The sequence below is a fragment of the Heptranchias perlo genome, chromosome 18 (genome assembly GCF_035084215.1).
Source record: "Heptranchias perlo isolate sHepPer1 chromosome 18, sHepPer1.hap1, whole genome shotgun sequence".
Classification (NCBI taxonomy): Eukaryota; Metazoa; Chordata; class Chondrichthyes; order Hexanchiformes; family Hexanchidae; genus Heptranchias; species Heptranchias perlo.
In genome coordinates this window covers 11,417,185-11,430,570 of record NC_090342.1, presented here as the reverse complement: position 1 = coordinate 11,430,570, position 13,386 = coordinate 11,417,185, and positions in this window count along the sequence as shown.

The following is a 13,386-nucleotide window of genomic DNA, read 5'->3' as shown; positions in this document are numbered from 1 at the left end:
TGACATCACAAACTTAATGGTCTCTCAGGCTCTCTCGATAAGCAAAAAAAAAGCTAGTAGAATTCTAGGGCGCATTGCCTGAACAATGGAATATAAGTCAACTGAAGTTATGGATTAGTCAGACCAAACGTGTAATATTGGGGGTAATTTGAATGATAGCGTAAAATGGGTGATATCAGATTGTCCACCCATTATACATCTCTCCCGACTTCTCTTTCCATTGAAATCAAGATCCGATATCGCCCCTATTTTGCACTATCACCAAAAGTTCAAATTACCCCCACTATGTTTTGGGCATCACACTACAAACAGAATACAAGCCTAGAAATGAGTGTCACCATTCAAAAGAGCAGCAGTGCTATTTGTGATTTAGGGGGAAGTATTATCAGGAGTGCACGTAGCACGTGGTTTACCACCTGTGTCTCGTAATCTGCCCAATCACTGTTTGGAGAAATTGTCTTAGGTGCACCACAGCAATGAAGGTGCCCATTATGCTTGTCAAATTCATCGTTGCTGGGACAAGTAGTTAAACGCAAAATACATCATATTCCAAAGCTCACGTGTCATACATGCGATGCATTGTGAGCCCTTGTATGAAACTGGTATTACAGCAAAGGCTGCAGATGGCTTGAATGCACTGACAAATGAGTGGTGCATAACTGACCTGCAAATTATGCTCATTTTGTCTATATGGGTACAGGATTCAGTGTTCCACCAACACTGCAATTGGCTGAGCAGGACCAGCAAGAGCACAAATAGGCTGCCCATGATTTAAGGTGGTACGAAGGTTTACAGTCAGGTCATGTCGATATGCAGCATATCAGTTCGCCTCTGCATAAATATGATTGGTTGCATAAGCTTGGCTTGTATTCCCTTGAGGATAGGAGTTTGAGGGGGTATCTGATTGAGGTGTTCAAAATGTTAAAAGGATTTGATCGGGTGGATACGGAGAAACTATTTCCTCAGGTGGGGGAATCCAGAACAAGGGGGCATAATGTTAAAATTAGAGCTAGGCCTTCAGGAGCGAATTCAGGATCAGCTATGCTCTAATTGAATGGCGGAGCAGACCCAAGGGGTTAAATGGCTTTCTCCTGTTCCCATGTTCCTTTGTGCTGATGGATTGTGTGTGATGTGTAATATCAGACCTAATACTTCTACGTGATTCCCTTATGGAAGAAGAAAGAGCTGGCTGGCTTCAGGGTTTCAGAAATGCTGACAGCTCAAAGACAGCCTAGAATACAAGTCTCACTGACACACAAAGACATGTAGTTGGGCTGAAAGTGCAGTGAGGCATGAGCTTGCCATAACTTAAGTTGCAGGTATAGCAAACATTCAATCACTTCTATTGCAAGGGAAAACTAAAGTACACAAAAGCATAGCCTGCAGCAGTGGTGAATTTACGAATTACTGAAGGATATTGGGAGTGGGGCATAAGGGGAATAATCTTAAAATTAGAGCTAGGACGCTCAGGGGTGATGTCAGGAAGCATTTCTTCATGCAAAGGGTAGTGGAAACCTGGAAGTGTTTTTGACACATTATTTGGTGTATTTTCTGGCATTTTGGAGCCCAATGTAATTTTCCCTTTCACGCCAAAAATAATTTCTCCTGGAAGGATTGCAGGTGTTTTAAATATGAAAATGATAGTGGTTTTAAGGACTTTAATGCAACTTTACAGGGTCTGTAACTAGTTCCTTTTATTGGGAGTCTAAATCTAGATACATCATGTTAATTTGTCAACTGAAACCAATAACAACACGTTTAGACACAACAATATCTACCTAAATATTTGCCTACTTTAGCATTTAATACTTAAATGCTGCTAATTGTATTATCGTAAGTGTATTAATAAAGAAGTATTAGTTTGAGACTTTATGATCTGACCTCCTCCGATGATTTGGCAAGAAGGGGTACAGTCATTTGCTCAGCAGTTTACATGTATCCTAATAGGGGATCGGTAGTGTAAACACTGATATAATCTGAAGTGAAATACTGCAGATGCTGGAAATCTGAAATAGAAACAGCAAATGCTGGAAACACTCAGTAGGTGAGGCAGCGCCTGTGGAGAGAGAAACAGAGTTAATGTTTCAGGTCGATGACCGTTCATCTGAACTGGAAGATGTTAGAGATGAAGAGCTTTTAAGCAAATACAGAGCCAGGGTAAAATGGGGGCAGGAAAAGAACAAAAGGGAGAGTTCTATGATAGATTGGAGGGCAGAAGCGATTAAATGGCAAAAGGGATGATGGTGCGAGGCAAGAGGAGGTGATAATGGGACAAGTATAGAAACAAAAGATGAGTCCAGAGGAGGTTTAAATGGCGACAGTGGAATAGCAGAGGATGAAATCATGGAAAATCTGGTAAAGAGAAGACTCCTGTGGCCCACGAATGTGGCAGAAGGTAGGTAAACCCCAGGGGGGAAATGAAAATAGAGAAATCGGCTGATCCGATGTCGCCCGCTTTACGCTATCATCCAAAGTCAAAATTGCCCCCTGAGTGGTTAGGATCTGGAATGTTATTAAAATCTTATAACGTATATTCTACTAAGTCTTTTATCTCTATCAAAAGAGACATTTTGTTGTACTGGAAATAAACTCTACACTTTGCAATCATTTTTTTTAAAAAAAACTACAGTGCACAAAAATGTGGTTTGCAGGAACAGGCTCGGAAAGATGAAGATTATGGACCAGAAATCGCACAGAGCTGCGAGGCAACACTCGCTGCAGCTCCTGCAAATTAAATTAACCAATGTATTTACTGCGGGCTCTGCGGTGTCGACTTACTTGCTTTTGAACTTTTAAAAAATTGTGTGCTACCAACTCAGCCTCTGAGCAGCGTAAGTTGATGCACCTGGAACAGTCTGTGAGAATAGAAGACACCCCCACAAAATCTGTCAGGAAGAGAAGTCACGTCCACAGATTCAGGCTGTATTGCTCAAGCAGGCAAGCTGACTTTATTAATTTAAAGTTAGTAGAATCATAGAAAGTTTACGGCACAGAAGGAGGCCATTCGGCCCATCGTGTCCGTGCCGGCTGAGAAATGAGCCACCCAGCCTAATCCCACTTTCCAGCATTTTGTCCGTAGCCCTGCAGGTCACGGCTCTTCAGGTGCACATCCAGGCACTTTTTAAATGAGTTAAGGGTTTCTGCCTCTACCACCCTCTCAGGCAGTGAGTTCCAGACCCCACCACCCTCTGGGTGAAAACATTTTTCCTCATTTCCACTCTAATCCTTCCACCAATCACTTTAAATCTACGCCCCCTGGTTATTGACTCCTCCGCTAAGGGAAATAGGTCCTTCCTATCCACTCTATCTCGGCCCCTCATAATTTTGTACACCTCGATCAAACCACTCCTCAGCCTCCTCTGTTCCAAGGAAAACAACCCCAGCCTATCCAATCTGTCACCATAGCTAAAATTCTCCAGTCCTGGCAACATCCTCGTAATCTTCTCTGCACTCTCTCTAGTGCAATTACATCCTTCCTGTAATGTGGTGACCAGAACTGTGCGCAGTACTCAAACTGCAGCCTAACTAGTGTTTTATACAGTTCCAGCATAACATCCCTGCTTTTATATTCTATGCCTCGGCTAATAAAGGAAAGCATTCCATATGCCTTCTTAACCACCTTATCTACCTGTCCTGCTACCTTCAGGGATCTGTGGACATGCACTCCAAGGTCCCTCACTTCCTCTACACCTCTCAGTATCCTCCCATTTATTGAGTATTCCCTTGCCTTGTTTGCTCTCCCCAAATGCATTACCTCACAGTTCTCCAGATTGAACTCCATTTGCCACTTTTTTGCCCATCTGACCAGTCCATTGATATCTTCCTGCAGTCTACAGCTTTCCTCCTCACTATCAACCACACGGCCTATCTTTGTGTTATCCGCAAATTTCTTAATCATGCCCCCTATGTTTAAGTCCAAATCGTTAATGTATACCACTTAGTATTCTGGAAGTAAATAAACATTTTAATTTTTTTTATATAAAAAGCCAAATTAAAAATTGAATTAAATTGAAGAGAAAGAAGAGAAAAGTTTTTTTTAAATTTTAATTTTTGAATTTAATTTTTTTTTAGGTCCAAAAACAATTAAATAAAGAGTAATATGAGACTCCACATTTTTTTAATTTAATTTTTAGTTGTTTGGCAGTCATTATGATTGACCGCACTTTTAAAACTTAGTTTAGACCTGGTATTTTTCAGTGTACCTTTTGGTGGCGTAATTAATTACTTTCCAGCTGGGCGGATGAGCAAGTTTGCGATTTTTCAGTGATTTCAATGATTGTAGCGTGCGATGGCCCTTTAATCCGCAGCTGTCAAATCGCCGGCGAACCAATAGGAGCAAGTTCACGATTTCGGCGTTTTAGTGCGCGTGTGCAAACACGGGAACTTGCTCCTTCGATTCACCATTAAAAAGAGAATGCAGTTGAGCTCCTCCGTTATTTCGGGAGCGATTTCTGCCCCATTGTTTGAGGCTTGACCTGACTGACTGCCTCCAGTCTGTGGTTTGCAATCCATTATGTTCTTATTGCTTATTCACACCACTCCTCATACTTCCTTATGGATGTTGACCACTCAAATATGGATTGCGTGGCTGTCTCTCAGAGTCAAAATGGCCTCCATCACAACAACAACAATTTGCATTTATATAGCGCCTTTCATGTAGTAAAACACCCAAGCCGCTTCACAGGAGCAATTTTCAAACAAAATTTGACACCGAGCCACATGAGATATTAGGACAGGTGACCAAAAGCTTGGTCAAAGAGGTGCGTTTTAAGGAGCATCTTAAAGGAGGAGAGAGAGGTAGAAAGGCGGAGAAGTTTAGGAAGGGCAATCCAGAGCTTAGGGCCTAGGCAGCTGAACGTACGGCTGCCAGTGGTGGAGCGATTAAAATCGGGGATGCGCAAGAGGCCAGAATTGCAGGAGCGCAGAGATCTCGGAGGGTTGTAAGGTTGGAGGAAGCTACAGAGATAGGGAGGGGCGAGGCCATGGAAGGATTTGAAAACAAGGATGAGAATTTTAAAATCGAGGCGTTGCAGGACCAAGAGCACAAACAAACTGAAAATGACCCTACAGAAGATAACCAGTGGCTGCAATTCATCCACAAACAGGCCAGTAGTCTGCATCACACATCACATTAGTGGGAATCTGAGTAATTTTTGTTTACTAAGTAAAACTCATTGCCATTCTTATTTTACATCAAAATGCTGCCAATTTTCCAAATGCACTAACAGATAATGCATTCACACCTCATCATCTCAAAAATGTGACAGCAAGAAAACTTGAACAAAATAAACCTTCACATAAAGCCAACAACAAATTGCATTTGTATGGCACCTTTAATGTAGAAAAACATCCTTAAACGCTTCACAGAGGTGTAATCAAAAAAAATGGAAAGAGATGTTAGGAGGGGTGACTAGAAGCTTGGTAAAAGCGGTGAGTTTTAAGGAGGAACGTAAAGGAGGAGAGGAAGGGAGAGGGGTGGAAGGGTTTAGGGAGGGAATTCCAGAGTGTGGGCCCTAGGTGGCTGAACGCACTGCTGCCAATGGTGGGGTGAAGGACGGCAGGGGGGTGAGGGGGAGGCTCAAAAGGCCGAAGTCAGAGGAAGAGAGAGTTTGGGGATGGGGTTACAAAGGCAGGCAGTGACAAGGCCGTGAAGGGATTTAAACATGAGGACAAGACTGGAAGCCAGTATAAATTAGTAAGGCCAAGGGTGATGGGTGAACGGGACTTGATGCGGGTTAGGGTACAGGCAGCAGAATTTTGGATGATCTGAAGTTCACGTAGCATGAAGGATGGGGGGCGATCAGGAAAATATTGGAATTGTCAAATCTTTTGGTGGCAAAGGCATGGATAGCCAGATAAATCCCAGAAAATTCCTTTGAAGAATAGTTCTTACTAGATTTAGATACACAGCAAAACAAAGTGCCAACAATTCATTGTTAATTTTCAGACTATAAGGATGAGTGGTGGAGGAAGGGGACTATCAATGTGGAGCAGGAAAGAAGTTCTTCTTACATTAGGACCATGGCTTATTATTGAAATAGAGAAGGTGAAATGTTTATAACTCCATCCAACTCATGCCTACACTTGACCTGGGAACACTGGATGCTGGTTGCAAAAGTGAATAAATGTTCCACTCACTAGCACAAACAATTGGCTACCTCAGCGGCATCCTATGTCTCCAACAGCAAATCAATGGAGCAAGTTCACACATTTGCACACAGGCAGTAAAACCCAGAAATCGTGAACTTGCTCCTATTGGTTTGCCAGCGATATGACAGCTGCGAATTAAAGGGGAATCGCACGCCATAATCATTAAAATCATTGAAAAATGGTAATTCTGCCTATCTGGAACATAACGACATATGCCACCAAAAGGTACGCTGAAAAATACCAGGTGTACACTACTTTTTAAAGGCGCGATGACTCTTAATGACCTCCAAACAACTAAAAATTAAATTTTAAAAATGTGGAGTCTCATATTACTCCTTATTGTAATATTTTTCGGTCATTAAAAAAATATTTAAAAATTTTAAAAAGTTTAAAAATTTTTTTTTACTTTTCATTTCTGTCGCTTTAATTTAATTAAATTACTTCTTAAATTACTTATAAAAATTAAATGTTTTTATTTACAATGCAGGATATTACTTTAAATGATTGAACTTTGCTTGCCTGCTTGTGGGCGTACTTCTTTCCCTGACTGATTTTGTGGAGGTGTCTTCCATTCTCACAGACATTTCCCACACGAATCAACCCACGCTGTCCAGAGGCTGGGATGATGGCGCGCATTTTTTGAAAACCTCCAAATCACGCAAGTCTACGCCACGGAGCCTGCAGGGAGTAAATTCGTACATTTAATTCGCAGGAGCTGCTGCAAACGTTGCCACGCTGCTCTGAGTAAGTTCTGGCTCGTTATCTGACTGTTGCCTGGATATATAGGAAATGTCTGCGTCCACAATAGCTGCGTATGACCTACAGCTAGCAGGCTGGGTTTTCATACTGCTATGATACCAGTGTGTAAGTCCGTGTACATGTGTGGGTAGTGGAGGGAGTCAGATTTGCTCTGAGCTAAAGTCCGTGTGAGATCAATTTTGTGGAAACTTGGCCGCTGTTTGTCAATTGTGTAACAGTCACACATCTAGGAAAGACTGCGTGAGGACAGGTAATGGAAGAAGTGGCAGATTGTGAGGAAGAAAATGAGGACACATTAGAAGCAATTCAATTTGATGATGACTCAGATGTCAAGGACTGTTCTTGATTAATTTCTCGTTGGTGCTTTGTACTTGTACAAACCAAAAGCATACATCATTTATTACCAGCACCCTTAATATTCTATTTCCTGTCAAATTAAAGCCAGATTAAAGTACAGTACTTTAAAAAAAATTGTGCAGCTGTGAAAATGAATGGTGCAGTATTGCAAAATGTGCAATTTTCAAATCTAATTAGAATAAAATGAAGTCATCCAACAGAAGTGCACAGTAAGAGTTGCCAAGGAGGCCAGTAAAATGTACACTGCTAAGAGAGCTGCCACTGCCGAGCACTTCATTAAGGCCAACACGTCAAAAATGTCTTGATGGTTTCATCTTTATAGCAGTGGGTGAATGGATATGAAAATTTATTAAGTGGGTGATTAATCAGTGGCCACATAATTACATATGGTGGCTGCTTCCTAATGATAGCAGATTTGTGTCAAAAGGAAAATTCTTCTGGGAGCTTAGGGGATGTTCATCGGCAAGAGCGCAAAAGAGGCGCTAGTGAATCGGCAGCTCATTTTACACCGCACCCGCACCTACCACAGGGCATCTCTTCGGTGTAAAAGAAAATCAGACTCAGTGTGAAACAGGCTACCAGCTCACTATCGGTCTTTTGCCAGTGACCAACTTCACCCCAGTTTACCAAGTTTACGTAGTTTACCAAGCATGGACCTGATGGCTTATGTCTCAGCGTGTGATCCCTCCTTTTTTTTCCAGTTGCTTCATTCACATGAGAAGAAGCAATAAAGTGGAGAATGGAATCACAGAAAGCACTACCTTGAGTGTGTTGTGTGATGATTCTCACCCATACTGACAGGAGCTCCCTGGGCTGCAGTTTTCTGGTTGTACTCAGTGTTTTAATGTGCGTATCGATGTCTTCCAACAGCTGTAGAAAAAGAAAACTCATTTGTACCATTCTCTAGAAACATGACATAACTTGTATATCTGGACCAAACTTTAAAAAAAACTAGTAATATCTGAGAGGTTGAAATTGCACTGTGCAATATCTATAATATATTAAATTTTCTACGTATGTCCTCCCAAAAAAGACCTACCATAAAAGAAACTGTAAATTTGAACTATTACATTTTTTAAAAATTTGTTCCCAGGCAATATTGATAAAACTACATTTATTGGCCAAACCCAATTACCCTGAAAATGATGACGGGCCTTCTTCCAAGTGATTGGACAATTAAGTGACTTGCTGAGCCACTTCAGAAGGCATTAAAAGTCAACCATCTCTTGTGGATTAGAATCACAAGTAGGCTAGACCAGGCAGAAATGGCAGATTCCCTTCCCTGAAAGACATCAGTGAAACATCTTTTCTCCCCCTGGTACTAATGTGCAAATTTCCAGATTTATTAAATTGGGGGGTGGGGGAGATTTAAACCTGTGGGGGATGATTTTAACGGAGAGCAGGGTCAGTGTGGGTGGGGCGGGCTGCGAACACGAAAGATGAGGCTTGGCCGATTTTAACGTCCAGGCCTCATTATCTTATGATTGGTGTGCTGTTAGGCCGATTGCTTTGGCAGTGGGGCTGCCTGCTCGACTTTTTGCATGATTTCCGGCAGCACTCCCGAGGCAGCATATTCAATGACCCTCTTCACAGATGTTTCTGCAAGCCGCAGGCATGATTCCAGAATGGTATGTTGCCTCCTTGGTGCCAGGGTCTAGGATGTCACTGAGCGGCTGCAGAACATTCTGGAGGGGGAGGGTGAACAGCCAGAGGTCGTGGTCCATATCAGTACCAACGAAGTAGGTAGAAAGAGGAATGAGGTCCTGCAGGCAGGTTTTTAGGAGTTAGAAAAGAGATTAACAAGCAGGACCTCAAAGGTAATAATCTCCGGATTACTTCCGTTGCCACGCGCTAGCGAGTATAGAAATAGGAGATTAGAGCAGATGAATTTGTGGCTGGAGAGATGGTGCAGGAGGGAGGGCTTTAGATCCCTGAGGCATTGGGACCAGATCTGGGGGAGGTGGGACTTGTACAGTCCAGATGGGTTGCACTTCAACGGAGCTGGGACCAATTCGGGGAGGTTCGCTAGTGCTGTGCGGGGTGGGGTTTAAACAAATTTGGCAGGGGAATGGGCACCAGGATGTAGCACTGGAAAGGAGAAACAGGGTGCACAAAGGATCAGGAGAGAAAGATAGCACTAGAGCAAGAGATAGTACTGTATTAGGTGGGATCAGACTAAGACAGAGTACAAGAAAGCCTAAGACTGGTTTGCAGTGCATGTGTGTGTAAACGCACGAAGCGTGGTAAACAAGGTTAGTTGCTGCAGGCGCAAATAGCCACATGGGAGTACGATGTTGTGGCGATAACGGAGACCTGGCTCAAAAAAGGGCAGGATTGGTTACTAAATATTCCTGGATACAAGGTGTTTAGGAAAGATAGGGAAGGAGAGAAAGGAGGGGGGAGGGTGGCAGTATTGATTACGGAGAATATTGCAGTGTTGGAGAGAGAGGATCTCCTGGAAGGGTCAAGGACAGAATCTATTTGGTTAGAATTAAGAAACAATAGAGGTGCCATTACACTACTAGGTGTATTCTATAGACCACCAACTAGTGGGAAGGATATGGAGGAGCAAATTTGCAGGGAAATTACAGAGAGGTCCAAAAGCTATAGAGTAGTGATAATGGAGGACTTCAACTATCCTAATATAGACTGGGATAATAATAATAATAACATAAGGGGCAAAGAGGGGGATGATTTTTTGAAATGTGCTCAGGATAACTTTCTTGACCAGTTTGTTTCTGGCCCAACGAGGAAGGAGGCATTGCTGGACTTGGCTCTAGGGAATGAGGTGGGCCAAGTGGAGCAAGAGTCAATCGGGGAGCATTTAGGGAGCAGCGATCATATCATAAGGTTTAGAATAACTATGGGAAAGGACACGGATCACTCTAAAGTAAAAATACTCAATTGGAGGAGGCGATTTCAGTGAGATAACAGATCTGGCCCGGATAAATTGGAATCAAAGATTGGCAGGCAAAGCTGTAATTGAACAGTGGGCGGCCTTTAAAGAGGAGATGGTTCGCGTACAGTCTAGGTACATTCCCACGAGGGAGAAAGGTAGGGCAAGTAAAGCCAGAGCTCCCTGGATGACAAAAGAGATAGAGTGTAAGATGAAGCAGAAAAAAGGGGTGTATGTCAGATGTCAGGTTGATAACACAAGTGATTATAGAAAGTTCAAAGGGGAAGTGAAAAAGGAAATAAGAAGGGCAAAGAGAGAGTATGAGAATAGACTGGCAGCCAACATAAAAGGGAATCCAAAAGTCTTCTACAGGCATGCAAACAGTGAATGGGTGGTAAGAGGAGGGGTGGGGCCGATTAGGGACCATAAAGGGGATCTACTCATGTAGGCAGAGGGCATGGCTGAGGTACTAAATGAATAGTTTGCATCTGCCTTTACCAAGGAAGAAGATACTGCCACAGTCTTAGTAAAGGAAGAAATAGTTGAGATACTGGATGGGCTAAAAACTGATGAAGAAAAGGTACTAGAAAGGCTAGCTGTAATTAAAGTAGATAAGTCACCTGGTCTGGATGGGATGCATCCTAGGTTGCTGAGGGAAGTAAGAGTGGAAATTGCGGAGGTACTGGTCATAATCATCCAAACATCCATAGATATAGGGGTGGTGCCAGAGGACTGGAGAATTGCAAATGTTACACCCTTGTTCAAAAAAGATTGTAAGGTTAAACCCAGCAACTATAGGCCAGTCAGTTTAACCTCGGTGGTGGGGAAACTTTTAGAAACGATAATCCAGGACACAATTAACAGTTACTTGGACAAATGTGGATTGATTAGGGAAAGCCAGCACAGATTGTTAAAGGCAAGTCATATTTAACTAACCTGATAGAGTTTGTAGATGAGGGCACAGAGGGTAGATGAGGGCAATGCAGTTGATGTGGTGTATATGGACTTTCAAAAGGCGTTTGATAAAGTGCCGCATGGTAGCTTTATCATCAAGATTGTGGCCCATGGAATAAAGGGGGCAGTAGCAACATGGATACAGAATTGGCTAAGGGACAGGAAACAGAGAGTGGTGGTGAAAGATTGTTTTTCAGACTGGAGGGAGGTGTACAGTGGAGTTCCCCAGGGGGCGGTGCTGGGACCACTGCTTTTCTTGATATTTATTAATAACTTGGACTTGGGTGTATAGGACACAATTTCAAAATTTGCAGATGACACAAAACTTGGAAGAGTAAGGAGGATAGTGATAGACTTCAGGAAGATATAGACAGGTTGGTGGCATGGGCGGACATGTGGCAGATGAAATTTAATGCAGAAAAATGTGAGGTGATGCATTTCGGTAGGAAAAATGAGGAGAAGCAATATAAACTAAAGGGCACAATTCTAAAAGGGGTTATGGAACAGAGAGATCTGGGGGTATATGTACACAAATCGCTGAAGGTAGCAGGGCAGATTGAGAAAGCGGTTCTTGCATGATCCTTCTGTTGCGATCACATACATGCTGCACATTAATGGAGTGAAACCCCACCTTATTTACAACAGCTTCTGGACGATCTTGTGATGTCCTGATGGCAACATGGGTGCAGTAAATAGTGCTCTATACTCCAGGGAGGCCAGTCATTGCTGCAAACCCCAATGCTCTCTCATTTTGACTGTTCTCATCCATAGGAAAAGTGATGTACTGATTCGTCCTGGCAAATAGTGCATTGGTGACCACCCTCCCCGATGCACTTGTGGACTGCAGCCTGGGCAATGTGGGAAATGTTCTCAGTAGCAGACTGGAAGTTTGAGGCAACCTGATGCTAAGAAAGTTTGGCTCGGCGGTCACTTTTACAGCCACAGGCATGACAATGGCCCCCTGGCCCAGCAGGCAGCAGGCCTTCTTGCAGGAGGTGGCAGAGGTCAGCCACTGCCTGCCTGGAGAAACGGAACCTCCTCAAGCACTGCTCCTCAGTGAGATCCAGGAAGGTCACCCTTGGCCTATACACCCTGTTGGCTGGGTATGTCTTCTACAAGCTGCCCCCCTCCTCACTGCTGTCATCTCACTAGCCCACCTGCTGCTCCATCTTGCTATTGAGCCGTCCAATGCTGCCGTTGATGTAGCTGCTCTGCCTCCTCCTCCTCTTCCTCCATTCCCAAAAGGCAGGAAGAACGGCACCCAAAATAAACTTTGATATTCAGGGAAAGAAACGTCAGAAATCACTACAACTCCAAAAACCTCACCAGCACACAGATGCCAATGATCTGAGTGTCCGCAACTGGGTACCTTTTTAAATATTGCCTTCTGCTGCCTATGGAACTATTCCCACTAGAATTTAACTAGCGGGTTGGGCAACGGGTGGGACTTCCAAGTTTTGATGTTAATATTGAGTCCGAGTGCTAATTGCATCAAATTAATGAGGCTCCCAACTCGCAGGTGCCTCAGGCAACTAGAAAGCTCATGCAAACAAAGTGGCAAAGTAAACAGCAATAGGACAGAATGTACATCTGTACAATTTTTACCACTCGCACGCCCTGTTCCCATCTGGCGAAGGGTGGAGGGTTAAAACTCCCCCCATAATTTCTGGGTTGCTAATCCAGTACCACCATCTCTGCACTACTGCACACGTAACCTTTAACTTGCTAGGCAATCTGAAACATGAAACCACCTGGACTTGTCCTCTGCATTTAAATTGGGCTCATTGCCCAAAACATATTGGAAAAGACCACAAAGCTTTTGTGGATCTCCAGACGTTCGTTTTGTTATTTTTTCCATAGTTTCCCCACAGTCATTTTTAATCTTTCAAACTGCTCGAATTCAATGAGAACACGTTCACATTTAAAAGGTGACCTACACTCAAAAGAAACACAATGACAAGCGAAAACTGCAAGAAGTCTTTGCCTGTGGCCCTTATGGATTGCTTAAAGTCACCTGGGTTCCGTTCCAATGTAAAACACAATGGTCCCATTGCCTAGGTATTAAGTGAGTGCTTGAACCTTTCACTCCAAGACTGCGGTAACCCATTACCACGAAAGTAATTGGGCAACCTTTTCGGGAATAAGATTAGAACCCACTGAAGGAGGTCTTCTGAATAACAAGACGAAAAAAAGAACCTACTGTTATTGAGATAGAAAAAAACAGACTTCATGCTTGTGTTATGAAGTTCACTTAAGTATTGGCTGATGAT